At 33.6% G+C, this 22,934-nt stretch overlaps 1 protein-coding gene across 3 annotated transcripts in view; it reads right to left on the bottom strand.

Moving 5' to 3' along the window:
• Nucleotides 1-22,934, bottom strand: part of NIPBL (NIPBL, cohesin loading factor) — a 166,465-nt gene extending 143,531 nt beyond the window's left edge. For 2 of the 3 annotated variants that reach the window (XM_006919488.1, XM_006919489.3), the window contains exon 1: nucleotides 22,624-22,934. The gene's annotated coding sequence lies outside the window, so the exon portion shown is untranslated. The remainder of the gene's footprint in view (nucleotides 1-22,623) is intronic. The other variant, XM_015595321.1, reaches the window with a different exon arrangement.

Raw genomic sequence — 22,934 nt, 5'->3', positions numbered from 1 at the left:
GCTTTTTTTCTTATCATAAAGGTAATATATACACATTATCAATATTTTAGATGGCAGATCAAAGAAGTACCTATAATCTTGTCTCCCTAATGTAACTACAATGTTTGGGCATGTTTCCTTATGGTCTTTTCTGAGCAAATGCATTTCAGTTTTAGTCATATTGCTCCCACAATATTTTGTTTTACCTATCGTGGGAAAATGTATATTTCAGAAAACACTTCTGAAAGCTTTAACTTTCACATGGAGTCTTACACAAAGCTTTAATTATTATTTAATTTCAGGTAGCTACTAATTTTATTTTTCGTATCATTTAACTGAGTTTTTCATAATGAACATGTATTACACTTTGCAGGAGTGTCACTAGGGTCAAAAGAGAAAAAGTATAACTAACGAACTCTCCTGCAATTATGAGACCAAGAGCAGAATATAGTTCTTTTTGAATAAAGACAACACAACAACTACAGTTTACCTAGGAAACTTAGTATTCCAAAACCTTGCTACTTTAAGCATGGAACACAGACCAGGAATATCACTCCATCTAGGAGTTTGTTAGAAATGCAGACTCTCAGATCCTACTCCAGATCTACTGAATCACACTGCATTAAAAAAGATGCTCAGTGAGCAGTTCACAGCAGTGCTTCTCAAACTTGGCTACATATATGAATCACCTGGAAAATGTAAACAAGTACATATATACCTTGGGTGCCATTCCTGGAAATACCGATTTCACTGTTAGGAGTAAGGGCTGGGAATCAAGATTTTTAAAGTCACCCTCCAGATGATTTTAATGTGTAGCAAAGTTTGAAAACCATAGCTTCAGAATGCAGACAGGTGGAATTGACATTGCACCAGTCACCACCTTTGCAAAGAAATACACCACAGCTTTTTTAGCACTACTTTAAAACTCATTCATGTTTCTTGAATCAATTTTCCCACATTAAGACGGTACTTATAAAGCTATCATTCTTTCAAAGAACAGGAAGGTCAAGGTTCTAGAAGATATTCAAAATCTAGCATTCTTCAATTTTATGCCCTTTTCTCCTATACTCAGATTTAGAAATCACTAAGTATTAATTGTACTTTCTACTGAAGACTTAGTGAGAAAGATAACTACATTCAGACAAAATAAAAACTCAGGTTACAACAAAGTCAATTAATTGTTTTATTTGATCAATGTGGGTGGTTAATTTCAAGGAAATTTTTACGGGGAAAAGTCAATACATGGTGTTTTGTAAATCAACAATTTTAAGATACTAACAATATGTAAAACAAAATTCAGTTAATAGAAATAATTTTTTTTTAAAGAAAGGAGAAAACATTGGGTCTGAAATTATATTAAAAGATTAAGTAGGAGGCCTATAGGCTTCAGCTTCTAAGATTATTTTAAGAACACTAATGAAGTTATACAATCTTGTAGTGTATATTGGGCACCCGTGAGCCAGGGGTGAGACTCTGATGACTTAAGCCCTGAATCACTTTACCAGTGTAAACAGATTTCCCACTGGAGCAAAACCTGGAACTAAATGGAGCAGGATCAGGTAGAACCTTGGTTTCTTGATATCTTACTCTGCCAAAGAAGTAATTTACTGAATAACTTTTAAGTTGTTAGTGGAGATGGAATCAGAGTGGATAGCACACTGAAAACTTTGCAGCCAATAAGACATATTTTCATTGATTCATTCAATGAACACAGGCAGAAATAATTTTTTAAAAGCTAATGTATTAGTAGTTTGACAGAAAAAGTCAGTCTTAATAAAAAGACTAATAAAGCAACACAATGATTTTAACAAGATGAAAAATTATGCAAACAGCTCCCAAGATTATGCCTAACATAAAATAAATTCTTGTTAGAATTAGTGCTAAAAGAGTCACAAAATATAATATTAGTATCACTTGTCATTATTTAAAATTGTTTGGGAGATCTAAAAATGCAGTTCCTTTATATATTTCGTGAATATTTAATCTGTAGAGGTAGACTGACAGTAGCATTTATTTTAGGTTTGCTGTTTCACTCATTTACCTATCATGACACACTATAAATTGATGTAGCCATTGTAGGTTAATATGTTCTAATATAAGGTAAGGCATGACTGTTTTCCCCTCCCCATTAATTGTTTTCAAATTCTTTTTGAAAAATTACAGAAACATTATTTCAAATTTCCCCAACATCTCAGTGAAATTTTGATTGTCAATATATTAAACCAATAAATAATTTACAAGTAGGCATATTCAAAATAGTTTCTTTATTTGCCTTCAAAGGGCTCCTGGTACTTATGCCCTTGTAGTCTCTTCCTCCTGAGTATGGGATGGAGCTAGTGACCTTTTTCTAACCAAAAGAACACAGCAAAAGTGATGGCATTTCACTTCTTAGGTTATTGCTTCTGTCATTAGTACCCTCTCTTACTCTAAGGGAAATAAGCTGCCATGTTGGGCGCTGCACCACAGTGAGGTCTGTATGAAAAGGAACTTAAGTCTCTAGCCAATAACCAGTGAGAGCCTGTAGCCCACCAACAGCAAAGTGAGTAAGCTTGGAAGCAAATCCTTTGCTAGTTGAGCCTTGTAACAACTGCAGTGTCCACTGATACCTTGATTGTAGAAAGACTGTATGTAGCCTGGTGAGACACCCAGAGTTTAGCAAGCACCAAACTAAGGTGTACCCAGATTCCTGGCCCACAGGAACTGTGAGATAAAAATGTTTACTGTTTTAAGCTGCTAAATCTTAAAGTAACTAGCTATATAGCAACAGATAACTAATACAGTTTTTGAAAAAGTTCCTAGGAATCATTTAATTTACAGTACCATAGTTCCCTCTTATCCGCAGGGAAAATGTTCCAAGACCCCCAATAGATGCCTGAAACTGCAGATAGTAACCAAACCCTATATATACTATGTTTTTTCCTATACATAGATATGATAAAGTTTAATTTATAAATTAGACATAGTAAGAGATTAACAATTACTAACAAAATGGAATTACAATACACTGTAATAAAAGTTACATAAATGTGTTATCTCGCTCTCAAAATATCTATAGTACTGCACTCATCCTTCTTCTTGTGATGATATAATGATGATAATATATCTACGTGATGAGATCAAGTGAGGTGAATGACGTAGGCGTTGTGACATAGCATTAGGCTACTACTGACCATTTAATAATATGTGAGGAGAATCAAAACGATTATGGATTTCTTTTCCCTTCTTCACAATTTCACAGAGAAGATTCATTCTTATTGTAAATTTTAGCAACCTCAGCATACGATTTCTTTTCCTTCCTTATTAAGTCAAGAACTTTCACCTTTTCACTTAAAGAGAGCAAGCACGTTTATGGCTTCTCTTTGGCATATCTCAATTGCTTGCATTACCACCCTAGAGCTTTGGGGTCATTATTAAGCAAAATAAGGGTTACAGATAGCATGTACATCGTGGATATGCCTGGAGAAAGGGTTGATTCATGTCCTGGGTTGGACAGCATGAGATTTCATCATGCTACTCAGAATAGTATGTAATTTAAAACTTATAAACTGTTTATTTCTGGAATTTTCTATATAATATTTTAAGACCACGGTTGATGGTGGGTAACTGAAACCACAGAAAGAACCACAGGTAAGGGAGAACTGTTGTATATTAATAGATTAATAAAATTCCTTTTGTACAAACTAACATTATAGCATTATCCTATTTATAAGCAATTCTATTCATATTATCTCTACTGAACTTCATAAACAATCCTAAGTGGTGTGTGTAAGAGCAGATATAATTCTGACTTATATCCTGTATTTAAGGATCCTAGCATTTAATCTAATATGTTCCTTTCGATACTTAAATTCTTAAACAATCTGTTCATTCCTAGACATCTGGCTTATCTATGATATATCTTTTATTAAGCTTTTTACTTTCTTAAAAAATTTTTCCCAAAGGATAAGGATGTCAGAGAACTTTCTTAGAAAACCCTAGCAGTAATCTTGAAATGCTATAGTATCTCCTCAATTATTAATATTTCTGAAAGAAATCAGCCTAGAGGAATTATTTTTCATAATCTAAGGAGTAGCCTAAAATCACACAGCAAGTGATATTAAGAGGACAACACTGAAATAATGTACCTCAATACTCACCTACGAGTCTATTTTTAGCTTGTATATATGAATTCATTCAGCTCAAACATTTAGTGAGCACCTGAAATTGTACTTAACATTGAATTTAATTGAGATGAATAAGACAGAGTATACCACTGCTCTCTCTCCTGACCTATCAAGGATTCTCAAGCTAGGGAGAGAAGATAATTACAATATAATAAGTATTATGATGAAAATCAAAGGAAAAAAAATGGGAAGATAGTAGAGAAAGGAACAACAAATCTAAATGAGATAAGAAGGCATCACAGAAAACACGAACTTATGTTGGAATTTAAAGACTTGAATAGTAGGAAGCTGCCAGGTACCCTGCTAGATATAGGGAAAATGGTAGTCCACGGAAAAGGAATAAGTTATGCAATACAAATTAGATTTGTATGGATTCCTTCCAGAAGGTTCATGGCTAAGAGTAATAAATCAGGCTCCTACAACCTGATTTATTCACTTAAGATTATGCCTGGCACTTCTGCAATACTTGAATCCTATGTTAGGAAATACAAATAAAGTAATAAACATGATATTAAGTTCCTGATCTCAGGGAGCTTAGAGTCTAAACTGAACTTAGGAGGAACATGCATTCATTTTAATTATGCCAATTTTGAAATGCTTATAGGATTTCCCTCTCTTAGTCTTTGGGCGATTCATACTTTTCTAAGCATCAGTTTCCTAACTTGTAAAGTGGGAATAATTTCATATGTATATCTCGAAGGATTGTAGCGGGGATTAAGTAATGTAAGTAAAATATTCAAAACAGTGAGTTCAATAAATATTAGCCATTATTGCTATTCCTATTATTGTCATTTCTAAGAATAAGGCAATTAATTTAAGGGTTTTTAGTGAAGAATTCTTCTGTTTCCTAAATCATAAAGAAGGAACAGAAAATGACTCCTTTCTGTTTAGCTACTTCTAATACAAAAAGTAATAACGCTATTATCAACTAAGGCATTAAGTACCACTAGTCTGTCATAATGCCCCGCCCCCAAAGGTACTGAATACTACACTTGATCTATCAGCAAAGTCTCTGATGATACAATCTAGGATTGATTTTATTTGAGTACTACCAGGATTTTAAACTGTGTATATGTGTACTTAAGTAATATTCAATAACTGAGGGAGAAAGCCCCAAATCACTTTAGGCCTAAAATATAAAAAATAAGAATTAAAAATAAGAAGCTGATATACACTAGAAGGGACTGTCTGAAGGGCATGAAAAAAGAAACCTACAGTTATTGATGGAAGAGGAAAGAAAAAAAGAGGTATCCTGAAATGAAAAATAAATAATCATAGAAAGGGTAACTCGGGCTTAAAACTGACAAAAGTTCACAAAATCAGGAGCCAAACATGTCTCTGACCTAAGATGTAGGAAGCAATCCTTTGGAGGTAGTCCATTATCAGTTATTTTAAACCTACTTAAAAATTCATTTTTAAAAGGGCACATCATCGTCCAGTGTTGGATGATTTCTTTAAGCTAAATTTCTTTCTATGAAATGCTACTGTTCTAAATTCAACAAATCAAACTAAATACAAACATTTTCACTGAATTAGAGATTCCCCAAGAAAAGTATAACATTAAAAGAATGGGCTAATCCTTTGATTTCTAGAAGCAAAGATTTGAGATTTTTCTGAGGTAAAATAAAAATTCAATTAAAAACTCTGCTTTAAATCTTATTTAATAGTTATTTATAATTTAAGGATCCAAGGAATATTATATATAATATTACCAACCTGGTGAAAACTCAAAAGGAGTGGAGAAGCAGTATTAGTACAGCAATTAAGAGTTCAAGACAAGTTTTCAGAATCTAAAAAACTTGTATTCAAATTCTCTTTCCTCCTTTTTCCTCTTGACTTCCTGAGCTTTGTTTCGTCTCATATGAAATGCAAATAATATCTACCCTATGAGATTTTTTCTGGGTATTAAATATGATAATAGATAAAGTATAGAAAGCTTTTTTTGAAATGTTTGTTTTAAAAAGGAGGGCAGGAAGAACTACTCTCCTAGTCATCTTTTTATCTATTACAACACCTGAAAGTGAGTGGTAAGAACAACATTAATGAAAATTGAAGCTAAAACTTATTAAATAAGCATCTTTTTAGGGCACTTTTGCACTTATTTAGTCTTTGATGATCAACAAACACATCATAAGCTAACTAGAGCATACCTCTTCATTTTCCTAATTGCTAGTGAAGCTGGTTCAATTTTAGGTTTAATTCTGACTCAGATTAAAAAACAGAAGTTTGAAGTTGAGGAATAATAATCCATTATCACTGTTTCCTCTTGTTCCTAATCAGTAGATATATTTAAATCATAATACTGTCTGTTAACAAAATACAAGTTATTAATTTTGCCTCCTTGCCTTGTCTCTTTTTCTAATTCCCTTTTACCCTCCTTGCCTAATCATTATCTCCACCCGCTTCCACCTGGACAACTCAAGCTTTCCAGATGGATTACTGAAAATCACTTCAATTAAGTGGAAGATGAAGACTTTAGAAATTACTGACCAATAAAATTTGTTTTGCATCCATATGTACACATTGTTAACATTAGCATTTATTTATTCCTGCAACAAACATCTGAGATGGCTCTTACTACTGGTAAAGTAAAGCACATTGTTTATGTAATAAACCTCAATTTTTAATCCTATACTACAGCCAGATAGCACTAAATGAAAACTTTGATATAATGTGACCACAACTTTTCTTCTGAGTTGTGTAATGTTATTTCTCATATGTGTACAAGTTTTTTCAAGTCATAAAGGATTGGAAATATCGGAAAAATTCCATCTTGTAATTACTACTGGCACATTGTATTTGGAAGGCTGGAGAAGGGCAGAATGAACCATACTGAAGAACAAACATAAATTGTCCCTAAGCCAAAAAAAGAAAAAAAAAAGAAGTATGAATTAGAACTAATAGAGGAGTTCAGCAAGGTTGCAGGGATACATGACCAATACATAAAAATCAATTGTACTTCCATACACAAGCAATGAACAATCTGAAAATGAAATTTAAAAACTATTCCATTTACAACATCAAAAAGAATACTTAGGAACAAATTTAACAAAAGAAATGCAATAGTTGTACACTGAAAACTACAAAATATTCTCAATAAAAGAAATTAAGACTAAAAAAAGAAATAATATCCACGCTCATGGACTAGAAGACAATATTGTTAAGATGGCGATACTTCCTAAATTGATCTATAGATTCAACATAATCCCTATCAAAATTATAGCTGCCTATTTCACAAAAATGGACAAGGTGATCCTAAAATTCACATTAAAATGCAAGAAATCCAGAATACCAAAACAATCTTGAATGAGAAGTTGGAGGACTCATACTACCCATTTTCAGCTACAGTAATGAAGACTGTGTGATACTGGTACTGAAGACAGTGTGGTACTGGCATAGGTAAGACACATAGATGAATGGAATAAAATTCAGAGTACAGAAATACTCTTATATTTACACTCAACTAACTTTTAGCAAGGGTGCCAAGACCATCCAACAAGAAAAGAATAGTCTTTCAACACTTGGTGATAGCACAACCAGAGTCACATGTAGAAGAAATGAAGTTGAATCTCTACCCCAAGTCACATGTAAAAAATTAACATGAAATGAGTCAGAGACTTAAATGTAAGATCCAAAACTAAACATAGCTCTAAATCTTCTTGACCTTGGATTAACAATAGTTCCTTAAACATGACATCAAAAGCACAAGCAACCCAGGAGAAAAATAAATCAGACATCATCAAAATGAAAAGCTTTTGTGCCTCAAAGGACATTATCAAAAAAGTGAAAAAACTCACAGAATGGGAGAAAATATTTGTGAATCAAATACCTGATAAGGGACTTGTATTCAGAATATTCTAAAAACAAAATTTAAGAACAAAAAACCAGATAATCCATTTTAAACATGGATAAAAGATTAGAATAAACATTTCTCCAAAGAAGACATATAAATGATCAATAAGCACAGGAAAAGATGCTCAATATCAACAGTCATTAGAAAAATGCAAATAAAAGACAGTGAGATATTGCACACCCACTACTATGTCTATACTCTGTTGACAATAACAAGTATTGGTGAGGATGTGGACAAACTGTAAACCTCCAACACTGTTAATGGAAATGTAAAAATCATGCAGCCACTTTGAAAAAATCTGGCAGTCCTCAAAAAGTTACACATAAGCATATGACCTAGAAATTTCCCTCCTATATAGCTATCCAGAGGAACTGAAAACATATGCTCACACAAAAACTTGTAAACAAATGTTTATAGCAGCATTATTCATAATAGCCAAAAGGTGAAAACCACCTACATATCTATCAACTGACAAAAGTTAGGTGCAATGAGGTACAGCCACAATAGACTATTATTTGGACATAAAGAGGAATGAAGTACTGATACATGCTATGATATGGATGAACAAGTGAAAGAAGCCAGATACAGAAAGGCCACATTGTAGAACTTTACTTATATAAGCTTAAAAAGCCCACAGTAACAGAGGGTAGATTAGTGGTTGCCAAGGGCTGGTGGAAGGGAAACGTAAGTGAGTAAGGACTAAAAGGCATGGGATTTCTTTCTTGGGTGTAGAAAATGTTCTGAACAAGTGATAATAGTCGCATAACTTTGTGAGTATACTAAAAACCATTTAATTTTACCACTGTACACTTTAAAAGAGTGAATTTTATGGTTTGTGAAAATGTGAGATGTTTTTTCAAACCTTTTCAAACCAGTTCAGATGAGCCACATAAGTTATCAGTAATCACTTCCCAGGAGCCTACTCCAGGCAAGACACTTTACCAGATACTACAGACCGATCCTACCCTCAAAGAGTTTATAATCTACAAATAATGTGAAAATGAAACGAAATAAACTACAGCTTGATATAAAATAAGAATGTGACAAGTCAATGTATAACATATAACTAATTCCTGTACACAGGTATGTATTAGAAGAGGAAAAGCTCACAAGAACTGAGGCAGAAACAAAGGGCAAAAGTATTTATAAGCTAAAAACAAAACGCTGGTGATTCTGATATGTTAACCTTCCCTTCATCACCACCAAAAAACGTAAAATCTTGACAGAAAGTAGGATTTGGATAGATGAAGAAAGAAAGTAGGATTTGGATAGATGAAGAAAAAAGGAGGTAAAGGCTTTGATTAAAAGGTGTGAAGCAGGAAAATACAAAATGAGTTATCAAAATATAGTGGGTATAACTATATATTGTATATATATCTATACTGTCATACTTAGCAGTCCAGTACGCCACCTTTGGACACATAATTAACTTTAAATATTAGAAATGAGTTAAATCAAACTCCTTGTATAGTTATTATTTGGGATACCTCATTTGATCTGGGGTATACAGTCATCAATCAAGTTGAATTATGAAGATGTACTTATATTTCAATACCAGATGAACTTGAGATGATTTGACTATTTTTTATTTCTTACTAAATATTTTCCTTAATAATAATTCATTATAAATGTCACAAATTAGAAGATTTTCATTTAGGATATACTTAACAAGAATATCTTTTTCATCAAATCACCAACTGGAAAGGTAGCTGTCAACTAATAAAAATAAAAATATTTCCTGAGGACTTATTCTAAATGTATAGCATACTCCTAAGCATTTTACATGTTACTCTTAAGCAATGTGTAGCTAGCATATACAAGATAATGCAATTTAACTTTTGAGTAAATATTTTAAACATAAATCACCCTTAGGAATAGATTAGTCAGGTCATAATTTTTTATTTTCTTCTAAGTATTGTTGCTAATTTATATTTGATCATTTTACTTCAATTTCCTCACTAATGCTTTTGCCAAATTCATTTATAATATGTGCTACTCTAACTTCTTTCTTTCCTCAATTCTGCTACGTCCTCTCTGGTATCCAACAACTTCCCTCCATTCTTCAGAACTCAACACATCTCTCCATTCTATTTCTATTTTTAATTCTAATTCACTAATAACTGCTCACCGTGGTTCCTTGCTCCTTTACGCCTCACAGATGATGTTTTTATGGAATAAAAAAAAACAGAGGGATCTTTTAGGCAGCCATATAAAATTTGGGAGGTTGAAAAAAAGTCCTAGTATTGAATGCCTAGAATTCATTGCTGAGCACACAGTAGTCATTCAATTAACTCCTGTAAAATGAATAAAAAGCCTAAAACCACCTAAAATAGAAACTTATAAACTTACATCGCCAGAAAGGATTATGTTTGAAAAAATTCACTTAGGTGATGATATGTCACTTCTTTAATGAAAAAAACTAAACAAAAAAAGTACATTTGCTCAGATGTACTTAGATCCTAGGAAAGCGCTAATTTTCATTTTGACATTCTGATACCTGATCAATTATTGTTGATAAATCAGTTTGAACCTTTATAATTATTTGGGCGTGATACTTTTGAAAAGCTACTGCCATTTTTATTTATTCTAAAAGTAAACCTATAATTATACTTATAGAGATAATCTCCTCATGAGCAAAATAACATAGTTCTCACTGAAAGATCTCATAATGTTTACGGATTTAATATAAAACTAACTAAAGAAGCGGTGTTCAGATTAAGCTAGATAAACAAATACACCAGGAAGACCTACGGAAGAGCCTTGTACAATAGAAAACAGTCATACGAGAACATTTATTTTGTTATTCTAAGTTCATAGTAATACTGTCAATATACTGGAAAACAAAGCCTCAAAAAAATGGTATTATCTTCTTCTAGTAATTTAAATCAAGCAAGATTAAAAAAACAAAAAACAAAAACAACCACATAATATCTACCATACAGATTGTTTGGAGAGATCTTCCAGGTCAGCCTTGAAAGTAATTTTCAAATAACTATTAGCATTTACAACAATTTGACCGAGCCACTAAATTTCTCAATATCCATCCTGTCCAAAATGGGAAAAGTAATACAGTATTTGGTAGACTGTATTCTTATTCATAGGCAGCCAAAGTCATTTAACATACGTTGGCTTTAAAAGCTATGTGCTAATTCTAATTTGTATATCTGTACTAGGACTATAATGAATGTTATCTTGGACATTCTCAGTTGAGGTAATAAAGGAATCCTAGGATTTAGACATGGTTTTAAAGTTAAATTTTATATATCCTTTTAAAAGTCTACATAGATTCAGAAATGTGTTCCTCATGAAAATAACCCTCTAACAGACCAATACATAAGTATATCCTTCGCCAAAGAAAAGCCTAATGTCTTCTGAGCTCCAAGAACCTGAAGCATTTAAACTCCCATATCCACCATACACTTGGATGTCCCATAGGTCGGTTAAGCTCAACATGCCTAAAAGTGTAGTGTAAGCTCCTTCCTTTCTTTCACATCCTGACTGTCCAGTTCTTATAACTTTCACCTCCTATATTCCTAATTTAATAAATGGAACTTCCATACTCCAAGGCCCACAAGGATGAAACTTGAGAATCTAGCAGACATACTTGACTCTTTTCATCCTCCATTACTCAATCTACCTATATATAAACACCAAACTGTATCCCGGATATTTCTTTAATACTTGTTATGGGCTTCCTCCTTCATATTCACACTGTCTTCACTGAGGACCTCATCAATTTCTAAATGGCCTCCCTAGTCTCCTTTTTTCCACCTACTATCTCTAAATTGCTGCTAAAAAATATTCTTCAAATACAAAACACATTAAACAACCTTCTTGGTTCCCCAATACCTTTAAAATATAATGTAAGCCCCACCCATTTTCTGTCACTCCAATTAGTCCTATATCCCAAAGAAGAAATGTAATTCAAATTCATTTATTCAACTATTGTTTGCCAAGTGCTTCCTATGTGCAAGTCACCACAGAGACTCAGTAATCAGACAGGGTTCTTCCATCAGCCTTTGTAAACTGCCTTTAGATTGATCTCGTTTTCTCAAAAACACAGTAATTTGCACAAGAGGAAAATATAGCACCTATTTCTTTAGTTATAAACTTCAGATATAGTGAAGAAAATGTTTGTTTTTCAAGACAGCATCACATTTTAAGACGTCCTTCATGAAAGAGATATTCAGGTTATTTAAACCGATAACTCTAAGCAGACCCATCTGCTCAAACTGGGGAGTGAAGGGGACAACTTCTTATTCTAAAGAAGAAACACTGGAAGGTTACACAAAGCCACGAGCAATAATTTCCAAACTCACAAACAAGTAATACATATCTGACTCTTGCAATCAAAGCACATACATGCCTAGCAACTGAATGGTATCACAGCCTACTGCATTTGTTTCTTCAGTTTTGTGTTATCTGTAAGAAAAATGAAAGTTATTGAAATGAACTTGTTTCACAGTCGATTAAAAAGCTCTTCCTCTACCTTTCCCCTTCTACATTCACATTTTCTTCTCAACTCAGACTGTGCTCCTGAACACATAAAACACACAGTACTGAAATGAATGTACACATCCATGAAATGTAGTACTCTAAAAATAAGGTATGGAAAGATGAAGGCTGAGTTAAAACTGTTCTAAGTGATATACTGGGCAGTAAGTCAGAAGCCCTAGATTTTAGATATAATGGAAATATATACAGAAGACGGTCACATTTAGGCTATAAAGCATGAATGTGACTGAAGATCACACTTTAATTTTAAATATCTAAGCCCAAATATATGAGCAAAAAGTATCCTAACACTAAATACATCATTCACAATTACCTCTAAATATTTGTGAAAATGCTAGAAATTATTCCATCTGACAAACTATAGGTACATGCCCACTCTCACAATCAAAATAGAGGAAGGATGGATTCAAGTGATATTCAGGGAGGTATTATGAATGTCAGAACTTTGTGAAGAACTGTACTGGAGTATAAGTGAAGGAACAAACATTATCACTAATTTTTTAGTTTAGGCAACTGAGCTAATGGTGAAAACATTAATCGACTTCACCTTGTTGTAAGAATAGTTTTCTTTTCGGTGAAAGAGGAGAAAGAGTAGGGAAGAAATGAAGGATGAGTTAGGTTTCATACACTTTTGAATTTCTAGTATTTATGGGACATTAGGAGGTACCTGGTAGGCAGCTGGATCTGTCTTAGAAGAGAAATATATTCTGGAGATAGATTTGTGAGTCATCAGCATACAGGTTCTAAGCATGTAAAAAGTCAAGTGAACAGATGAGTTCAATAGGAAGAGAGAACAGAGCAAAGGTTAAAAAAAATCACCTTGGGGATACCAATATTTAAGAAGTGGGCAGAGGAGGAGAAACTAGCAAAAGAGTCTACAAATGGAAGATTGAACACATAGAGGAAGAACAAAAAGAGACTGATAGTCCTGAAGCTAAGGGAGAAAGCTGTTTCAAAAGGTAGTGGTGGGGAGAGGGAATGTCAAAATGACCAGAAAATGGCCCTTTTCTCATATGCTCCCACCTTCTTAGAAGAGCACTGCTTCTCTAACTTTAAGCATTAGAAGAGAGGCAATGACTGTTCTTCACTATAACTATGTTCTACTTTTAGTGTAAACAATAAACATTAACCTTCAAACAAAATGTAAACACAATTGTTGGTGAGTTATTATTTTATCATCCCTCATTTCTTGTTCCAATTTCTCTATGCTGTATGTTCAAAAATACATGATGTTACCTACTTTAAATATGATGAAAAATAGGGCAATGTCTAGTTTACCAGCTTTGTAGAGCATCTAACCTAACAGAACAACTAATATAAATAAATGCCACTTAATAATAATGTCGATTACAAGATTTTTGGAGTGCAGGGTAAAAACGAGCAAGTAAAATCATGTTCAAAAATAAAGCAACTGCAAGATTTGAAATATTTAAAGCTATTCAAAGTATTTTTGACAATAATATCAAAGTTAAAGAGTATATTAAATTTCAAAAATCAGTCACTGACAAACTACTAACATATACAACATCATAGATGAATCTCAAAAGCCTTATTCTAAGTGGAAGAAACCCAACACAGAAGCCTACAAACTGTATGATTCCATTTATATGACATTCAAGCAAAGACAACAGTGCCAGGCCAGGAATTAGATCTGGTTGCCAGGGGCTGGAATAGGGGTAGGAAACTGATTACAAAAGGACAAAAAGGAACTTTTGGGGGTGACAGAAATATTCTGCCTTGATCATGGTAGTGGTTGCAAGATTGCATATGTTTCTCAAAACTCATCATATTGTAAACCTAAAACAGTGAATTGTACTGTGCAAATTATACCTCAATAAACCCTACCTATAACTAAAATTAAGTCATATCACTATTTTAGTTGAAGCATTTTTGTTATAATGTATTTCTCATTACAGTTAACTTATCTATATTATTACACATAATATCTAAATTAGCAAACTATAATAAATCAATCTTAAGCATAAAAACAAGAAAGCAGACACCCTCCATCTTGCAATACACCCTAGTATCTTACTCCCAATTCTACTGCCCAAAGGAGCAAAAGAAAAACCCTTCCTATACTTTACAATGTGCACTAACAGCTAAAGGAAATGTTTTAAACTTTTCTTTGATTTATTTTTATACCAAGTTATGTTATATATGTATTGTTAGACATAGGTAAATAAAATGTTCTTACTCAAAAAGTCTCAAGGATATAATCCAAACCCAAGAAAATAATATTTTGAAATTAACACAAAAATATACTTTCTTAGATTTAAAAATCTATCTTTAAGAAATAGCTCATAGATTTAAAAATCTATCTTTAAGAAATAGCTCATATAGCTCAAGTCTAATTAATCAGTTTAACAAAAATGTCCTGAATACCGACAGCACAGGACAAGCACTGTGATGGTGTTACAGACATAAAGATGAAAATAACAGTTTCCTTGCCCTCTTAGAGTTGGTGGTTTAGTATAGCCGACAGACATAGGAACAAATTATTTTATCGAGATACAAGTAAAACACTGACGAATGCTGTGAAATGGAATGACCAGGGAAGCTTTCACAGAAAAAAAGGCCATGATTTCTTTTCCCCCTTAAAAAAAATTTCTGGTCCTTGACCTGACATTTTGAGAAGTAACACATGTCTATAGAAGAAAGTAGTAATGCTACAAAAATATACATTTTCACAGTTAATGCCCATGCTTTTTCACCAGCAAATTTTGAACTTATGAAGACCTCAGAACCTGAGGTCTTTCAAAGTGTTCTAGGTTTCATCAAGGAAAGTAATATTTATTGGAAAAAAATCTACGTACAAGTGTATCCACATAGTTCAACCCCATGTTGTGTTCAAGGGTCAACCATAATACATTACAGGACCATCCACATCAACACCATCTATATTCACCATGCTATGCAAAAATTTGCTTAAAAGATAAAGATTGGGTGGACACTGACAGAGAAAGGAAGAGACATATATGGAAAGAGGAAAAAGTAATATGATTAGTAGAGTTTAATGAAAACCATGTCATATATGTCTTTCGAGATAACCTGAAGGTAGGTTATAGCATAAATACTGGATTCCTAATTTTTTTCTCAAAGTGGAAAAAATGGTAACAGTAGCTTTTAGGTATTACATTTCAACTTTCAACCTTGGAGTTTTGTGAGGCATAGGCAGAACCCTGAAGGCACAAAACATATGTCAAGTGCATCAATTTTTAAAAAATAGTATTTAAAAGAGGGGGCGGAGTTAAGCCCAATATACACCCATGTGAAATTTCCTTGGTCACTACCAAGGAAAAACTAAATTACATATAACCTATACTCAGATGATTAACTTCTTTAGGTGGAAATTGGCAACCCACAATCTATCAGATAAGACAACTAAAAGTGGTTTTAAATCCTGAAAGGGTTGCCAAGTAGCAGTGCTGAGAAAACTCAGTGATGTATTTCCTTGCTAGGATTAATTTCAAGGACATTTCTGTTTTGCTAATAAAAAAATTTAATATACAGTCATAAAGATTAACATTTTTAGAGAAAACTATTATTCAAGTTTTAATAATTCATTATTGTGTCTAGCACTGTTAGTTTTTAAGGTATCTAGAATAACTATTTTTAAAAAACAGTACTCATATCAAAACAAATATGCATTTCATCGGCACAAGACTAAAGGACTGAGAAGTACAAGTGACCGAAATGTTAACTCTAACAAAAAGAAATCCAAATATTTCAAAATTATGTCAGCTTCTGAATTTCTCAGGGGACATAAAAGTATAAAAAAAATTTCATTAAATAAATTAATTAATGTTGCTAATTCCATGTTTTCTGCATACCCAAAAGTTTTTCCTTTCTGCCAAAGGGCAAATATATACAAAAGAAAACTTTAAGAGTTTGGTATATTCACGTTAAATGATATGTCACACACGTAAGATGGCAAAACAATTTACCTACATAAATTATGCTGAATGTTTAATGTATTTTAGGGAATATTTTTTAGTGCTTAACATTTTTGTAAAAAACAATTCAAGAAACAGTATTATAAAAATAAAATGGCTTTTCCACATTTTCAAAAGCTATCTATTCCACAGATACAGCATACATATACTTAAAAATCAATACCTATCTAAATGCATGTTATACATAAAACATTTTGTATATCATACATGTTGTAAAGTAACAAGGTATTTTATTTAAAGACTGTAATCAAGGTATTGGCTATAACTTACCAAAACATTTCAGAATTCCTCTTTTTAAATTATCTTTGGGATCTCATTAAAAGCCACATGAGAAAAAGTATTACTACTCTGTAACCAAGCTCACCTTTTTAAAAAAAAAAAGTATTTTAAATCTTAAAGGGACAGGTTAGTAGAATGGAAAGAAGTTTTAGAACTAAAATATTTGAGTTGGAATCTTATCTCTAACATTTGCTAGCTTTGTCATCCTGGACAAGATTCTTAAACATGATGAGCTTCAATTTCCTTGTCTCTCAAACAAGAACACTATCACTAACTTCATTGGGTAGTTGGTTCAAATCCTAATACACAGTGTAGTCGTTTAGGATAAAGGGTAAAGCATTAACTCTGGAATCTTTTCTCTTCTTTCCACTTGTTAGCTGTATGACCTTGGGCTAGTGGCTTAATCATTCTATCGTCAGTTTTTTCAAGTGTTTTAGGATAACTACAACCAAACTCATACTATACCTTGAAGAATTGAGAAAATCCATATAAAGAAAGTCCCTGGCAGTTTCTGGTCATGGAAATCACTCAATAATATCACATATTACAAATGTAAAGCACTCAATACAGGTCCTGACACAAAAATAGATCTTTTGAAATCTTAAGTTTTCCTAAACTAAGTTCCACATTACTTTTTACTGTCTCTCAAACTCAAACTCATCTCTGAAGATAAAAATTTACCATTAAGGATAAGAAAAATACTATCTCAAAAGTTCTAAAGGTATTCACTGTATGTAACAGCAACAACTCTTTAATAAGTATACAACTTTCAAAGTTGATGACTTTGAAAGAACCAACATTCTTTGGTTATATAAATACTCAATTTAAAAAAACTGTCAGTCTCACTAATTTGTAGATTCATCTACTATACTACAATTGGTCATGAATATGTCTATGAAGGAAACCACTCTCTAAAGATGAATTTTCCCTTTCTAAAAATAGATGCTTTGACAATTTCAACAACATAAAAAAACTTAAAAGTAAAAAATCATAGATTGCTTAACAATTCAACTTTAAAACAAAATAGTAAAGATTAGCTGATTTCAAAAACATTACATATCTATTGGACATATATAGTCTGAATTCTATTTTGGTTCTCTGCCTAAAGTAAACAATTTCCTTGAGTACATGAATCAACTGCGCAACCAAGGATAATATTAAGATTGTACTAAATCTAGCAATGTGGAATCCTAAATCGTTAAGAACAAACATAATCAAATTAATCATTTGCTAATTATAAGAAAATGGGCAATTTTCCAGCCTTTCCAGCCTCAGCTTCTTCATCTGTAAATTGTGGATGATAACTGTTTCTATTTCATGAGGTTTTTAGAAGAATTAAATGAGATAATATTATGGGGGAACATATTTAACACAACTCCTGACAAATAATAAACCCTCCAAATCTTTTCTAGCTGGCAATAGTATATCAAAAAAATAATCTCTCCTAATACTACCACCTTGGGAATAGAAAGGAATATGCCTTGAAACAATACAATCTGACAAAACTCAATTCATTAAAACTGACTCCAGATTTTCAACAAACAGATATATAAGAAAAATATCTAATATCATTTTTATTACTTGACATACTTGGACAAAAAATTCTGAGTACATAAAATGCCCTTTAAAATTACAATGATGGCATTAAAAAACATGTTGCTTAAAATTGCTTTTAAATCAATTAGAAACACTAAAATTCCACTCCAGTAATTAAAAAAAATAGTATAAAAATAAAAACTTTTAGGAGTCATTATATATTGTTCACTACAAATATAGTTAATTCACTTACATTTCTTAAGAGGGACATATGTAAAAAAAATCGAACATCATACATATACACACAAAGTAAGGATTTCTAATATGAAAGTACTATTTCTATAACAGGAAAATATAACCAAGAGACAGGTATCATGTATCTCTAAAAGAAGAGGGAAAAGCACCTTGGACTCAGATAATTGAAAAAAGTCACAAACGGTATCAGTGTCGGCACTGAGCAATCCACAGCTTCCATGACAGGAGCACAGACATTTCTTAAAGCAACAGAATCTAATAAAAATCTAGTAAGAGTCAGGGAATCCCTTATTCTCTCACTGACTCACTACGTGAATCTACACCAATCACGTGGCCTCTGAGTGTCAAGTTTTTCATCAAAAAATGGAAATCATGCTGGTCATTCCTCTCATAGGGAGATAAGAATATTTATAAACAAACTCAGGTCACTTTGAAAAAGGATCAATTTAAAAATACAAAGAATAATAAGTGACAAATGCTAAAAATATAAAAAACTTTGCTTAAAAAGTATACTTTTAAATGATTTTCAAAAGCCATATAAGACCATAAATTACCACCAAAGCCAACTTAGTATGCTAAGGATATTAAAATAAACACCTTCAAGTAAACAATTACCAGACTTCTATAAAGTTCCTAGAAGTAATTTCCTCCTATTCATTTTATGGCAAATAAATGTGATAAACAGAATTGAAATTACATTTCTCTAAAAGGAATTTTTATTTACCTCAATCTTCCCAATCATTTCATATAAAACTGAAATCTTATATTTAAAATTTCAGAATGACTTACAACTTATGCTTTTCCTAAAAAGCAATGGGACGGAGAAAGTTAAATGAAATTATATGAAACTCAAACTCTTTAGTTTTTATTTACCCTTGTATTATCAATTTTTACATCTTATTTTAAGAGTAAAAACACAATAGGCCATATAAGACCATGTCAAAATATAATACAGATAGGTTCAAATGTTTCTAGTATAGCAGTTTGATGATGAATTGGTACCAAAAAATTAAATATGAAGTAGTCTAGGAAGCCTTAGAAAATAAATGTTTGAGCTGGATAGTCCAGCTCCAAATAAATTTCATGTCTGAGTTTGTATAGCTCATAATATTTTTGAAATTTAATAATGATCACCATGCAGACAACCGAAACTACATTTACTACTATACTTAAAACTTTCACTTTTTCCTCCCCAGAAAGAATCTCAACTAGGACAGTCTTTCTTTCTTCAAATATAACTTTTTTTCTTAAAGGTGGACAGTATTAGGATTCTTAGCATAGGTTCAAAATGCTTTCAAATAACTTTAGTAAACAAATGTTGAAAGGCTTTCAAAAGGAAGCATCTTATACACTCTCCTCAAAACACCAATGATAATTATTTAATATTCAACTTTAATTTGATTTACTAGATTTTTTGATATTTACTTTAAAACTGACTTCGTTTCAAGTAATAATTATGTCATTGGTAATGCTACAAACTCAAGAGAAACAATAAACCATAATGTTGAAATTTCCTTTAGATATATTTGGAAATATTTCCCCAAATAATATAACTAGCATTGTAAGATTACTGGAACACTTATGGTTATCTCCTTTCACTGAATTAAAAAAGTAATAATAACAATGGAAACACAAGAGTAACCACTGGTAAATATCTCAACCAATACAGGAGAGGTGGAGCAGATTATTCATAATCTCTAGGGAAACACAAATTATTTCTTCCAACTAAGTTATCAAAAATTAAAGTTCAAACTTAGGTTCTATTTGAGTTTTATAATGCTTTCTCCCTTAAAAAATAACCTATTTAATCAGTTTGGGCCAAACAAAAAATATTTTCAATATACTTTAAAGAAATGTTTATGCTATCTTAATAAAAGCTATCACACAACCTATACTACTTTGAGATTGATAAATATGTAGAATTAGGAAAATAAGATCTGATAGGAATTAATTAACTTTAATTCCAAAGTCACAAGAAAAAAATCGGTCACATAAACAGATACCTAACACGTAGATTCAAATATCTGTGTAAAAAAGCTCTCTTCAACTATGAAACACTAAAAGTTGCTTCTGTTGATGAAAGCTAAGCAAGCAGAACTCCTCTTTCCATTACCTTTAACAGAAATATGTTCATCCCTTGACATATGTCTCAGTATTTTATTTCAACAAAAGTTGTAAAGACATTTATACTGAAGCCCTTATCCGCCTCCCCAAACCCCAAGCCCTCTGCTTAAGATGTGAAGTGTTTCTCCCTTCTGTATTCTCTTCTCCCAGCAGGCCCCCATTCGCATGCCCCCCACCCACTGTAGGCCTGAGGCCCTGTAGCAAACAGTGTCTAACAGGAGCAGGCAGCACAAAGACAGGAATGGGAGATTAGTGGGAGGGAGGGAGGCCGGGATTGGGGCTCAGCAGGAGCTTCAGGCTTTTTAAAATTCAAACTGCTCCCTGACCAATACAAATCACGGACACGCTACTGACTACTACACGGATTTATAGCATTAAAAACATGCCCAGTACGTGACAGCTATATTAACTTCACTCTTTTTAACATTTCTCCATACGTTTGCAGTAAATGTGGTACAATTTATTTTAAGCAGAGTGCTTAACTCAAAAATAACCTTCAGGAAAGTTACTTATTCTACAATGACAATAATTTAATGAGACAAAAAATTCAAACCAATGTAACACCCACTAGTAAAACAAGAGACTTTGTTGATCAGTATTGCTTCATTTTAACCAATGAAAAGTTTCCCTTCCATGAATGAGACAAAGTATCAAAATAGTCTAACCTACGTATATTTATTTTTCTATGCAATTTGTATAGCTTAAGGCTTTTAAATTGGTTGTTTTTCCTTTATATCAACCTATGTCACCAGCGCCTCCATAAACAAGCTCTAAACACTTAACTTATACGTGAACTACAATTTAAGATAGAACTGATATTTTCTCCAGCATTTACAGATACATTTGACCTATTAAAATGACACCTCTCTCATTACACAGTCAAACATCATGGGCACAAACAGCCAATGACAATCCTGGGACCTCAAGAAGATCTGCCCCGACATTAAAGGATGGCACCTTCTACATTTTTTTTAAACTCCCAGGGATTTTAAGCATAACTTAATTGGTGTACTTTTAAAGAAAATTGGTTTTACTTGTATCTCAGCACAATTCTCAGAGCATTAAAAATTCTTTTTATGCTTCTACACGTTTGGATCAGGAAGTACCTGAGTATTTTATGTATAGTCGTTTAAAATTATTCTTATGTAACACATACAAATATAAAGTGGCAGGGTAAACCTGTCAAGTACTTTATACTTGTCTTTGAATAAAAAGTCCATGTGCAACACACTGTCAAACAACAACATAAAAGCTCTTGGGCGGGGGGCATATGCAGTGTCTACCACACTATGGTTTTCTGTATTGAATATTCATGTGGACGATTTAATTCTTTAAAAAAAGAAAATGAGTCTTTATTAACTTTCCAACGCTCAAACAAGTTTTACACCGGGAAAAAAATTACCACTGGATCCGTGTCTGAGTATTTACATTTGTCTCACTAACTGAAACTACTTCCTCCCTTCATGGGGTCACAGGGGGAAGAAGGGGGGTTGTTTGTTTCACTGGGACGTTCCCCACTCCCGGACCAGGAAAGTTGTAAATATGGGGACGATCAGGGCACATTTGCTGTTAGTTGTATTGTTTCCGCCTCCTCACTAGCTCCGGCTCTGCTCCCGGGCGAGGCCTGTCACCGACCAGCACTAGCTCCGCTCAGCCCGGAGCTCTCCTAATCCCCGAGCTCAAGTAGATTCCGCTGGCCCGCGGCCTGCACTCTCCGCCGGGCCTACGCCTCCCCGGCCGCCCGGCAGGAGCCCAGTCCCCGCCACCGCAGCCGGCCGGGAGAGGGTACAAAACCACCGCCACCCAGGGCGGCTGCCACCAGAGAGGAGCGAACTCTAAGACTCGCCCGTGGAGGAGACCTGGGGCCGCTAAGGAAACGGCGGGGAGGGGAGAGAGGAGGAGAGACGCTGAGGACCTGGCGCCGCCGCCGCCGCCGCCGCCGAAATAAAGAGCAGGAATTTACCTGGGCGAATCGGCGTCTGAATCCAAGGGGAGGCCGAGGCCGCTGTGGCGAGAGACTATAATCCGGGCCGGGAGGGGGGGTGGCTACGGCTCCTCTTCCGTCTCCTCAGTGCGGGGAACATGTAGAGCCGGGGGGAGACCAGCCGAGAAGACAAATCGCTGCTTCTTCTTCCTCCTCCTCCTCCTTCTCCCACATAGAAACACTCACAAACACCCGGCCAGGGGCCCGAGCTACCGGGGGGGCATCGCCGCCGGCCCGGGAACCAATCCTCCAGTCGGCGGGGGCGTCCCTCCCTGCGGCTTGGTGGTGTC

The sequence above is a fragment of the Pteropus alecto genome, unplaced genomic scaffold, assembly GCF_000325575.1.
Source record: "Pteropus alecto unplaced genomic scaffold, ASM32557v1 scaffold338, whole genome shotgun sequence".
NCBI classification, from domain to species: Eukaryota; Metazoa; Chordata; class Mammalia; order Chiroptera; family Pteropodidae; genus Pteropus; species Pteropus alecto.
Note: the sequence above shows the minus strand (reverse complement) of the source record. Positions and strands in the feature narration are given on the sequence as shown.